We start from the raw sequence: 1,911 nt of genomic DNA, 5'->3' as shown, positions 1-1,911 counted from the left end.
AGAATGAGTAAATCGTGATGGTCACAATAGTAGCATTCAAATGTTAAAAAGGTACAATAATGATATTAATTTTTATAATACTTGTAGTATTAATGTAAAATGTTTCTGTTATATTTTACTGAAAAAGGTAAAAATTCTGAAAAGCAGTGATGGTTGAGTTATTAATTTTATTAATAATCTCAGCATTTCTATCAATGTTGCATAAGTTTTTTTAAGCATTATAGTAACATTAGAACATGATCAAACAGTTAAAAAGACTGTATCTAACAATTTATCATTTTATGACTGCAGAAAAATTATATCTCAGTACACACTTTATCCCACCAGTCAGTCACAATTGGGACTGAACATAAAACAAAATTTTTACTTTCTAAAACAATAAAAAAATAAATAAATATATATATATATATATATATATATATATATATATATATATATATATATATATATATATATATATATATATGTACAAACAGAGCATGGAAGCAGAGGCATTCACAAATAAAAATGTGAGTTAGATGATACATGATCATATATTAGCAATAGTTAGACACTATGTTTAAACATTAAAAACATAGCTGTTACATGACTTGTCAACTAATGTTATCAAAGGATTTTCTCAACAAGAATGCATTTGGATATAAATCTTATTTACATTTGTTATTGCAGGATTTGTTTGATCATTTCTCTTCTGGGAACAGATTGAAGTACTGTGATGAAGGTTCAAATATTTTCAGTGTCAAAATGTATTTTGCTGATAGCCTAAACCATCGATAAAACATTGCATAGATAAGTGGATTCATGCAGGAATTCAAGCATAAAATCCAATACATTACGTTAATTATAAGAGCATCATTTTCATCATGCCCAAGGGAAAGAGTAACTAAATAGTATGGCATCCAGCAAAGAAGATAAACCAGGACTACAATCCCTAAGGTTCTTGCAGCCTTCTTTTCTGATTTAGCCTTTTTGTCTGTAACCGAGTTTAAATGCTTAGCTTGATAATTTGCTACAAAACAGATTTTCACATATAAAGAAACAATTACTGAACAAGGTGCCACTAAACAAACAAAGGAATCTAATATTAGATATTCCAACTTGACAGAAAGTACACATTCTCCAATACATGAGTGGGTTCTTTCTGGATTGATTAAAAACTCATACAATAGATAAAATGAATAAAGAAAGAGAATAACCAGTTTACTACAATGGAAATAACAACTCTATTAGTATTGACCTTCAGTGGATATCGCAAAGGGTCATTCACAGCAATGTATCGATCCACGGATATTATAACCAAATTTCCAAGAGATGCTGTAACAACCACATAGAGAATAAGAGGAAATATTGAACAGAATATTTCTCCAAAGTACCAGCATGGCTCAATGAGTTTCATTCCTGCACTGGCATGAGAATCAGTCCTGCGATCAGATCAGCCACGGCCAGAGAGAGGATCAGCACATTGGTCGGAGTGTGGAGCTGCTTGAAGTGTGAGATGGAGACAATCACCAACAAGTTCAGAAACACAGTGAACACTGATATTACAGAAATGAAAATGTACACAACAATGTACTTCGCTTCTGGTCTGATACTTTTGGTACAAGACAAATTGTTGCCTGGAAAGCAGTATCGGACTGTTTGATTGTCCACATTTGTCACTTCCCAATCAGACACTTCCATGATGGATGGATATTGAAAGAGTAGACTCTGTGTGAAGATGCTTGTCAGTTAGGTCCCTGATCCTTGTCACTGACATGACCTAGCTTTATACGAATGAAAAGCACAGCGACCAGCCCATTTAATACAAGGTTTCATTATTCAACTCTCAAACCCACCCACTGAATATTCATAGACCTGCTTAATTTGATCTGTACTGAATAGTGGATTAGTGAATCCATTAATGCCTATTTA

The 1,911-nt window shown here is 32.4% G+C and overlaps 1 pseudogene; it reads right to left on the bottom strand.

The window, feature by feature from the left end:
• Positions 1-680: 680 nt before the first annotated feature.
• On the bottom strand, positions 681-1,680 carry LOC122356765 (annotated as a pseudogene).
• Between the last annotated feature and the right edge of the window lie 231 nt (positions 1,681-1,911).

This window comes from Puntigrus tetrazona, chromosome 13 (genome assembly GCF_018831695.1).
Source record: "Puntigrus tetrazona isolate hp1 chromosome 13, ASM1883169v1, whole genome shotgun sequence".
NCBI classification, from domain to species: domain Eukaryota; kingdom Metazoa; phylum Chordata; class Actinopteri; order Cypriniformes; family Cyprinidae; genus Puntigrus; species Puntigrus tetrazona.
The sequence above is the reverse complement of the archived record's forward strand: the minus strand, read 5'-3'. Positions and strand labels throughout refer to the sequence as shown.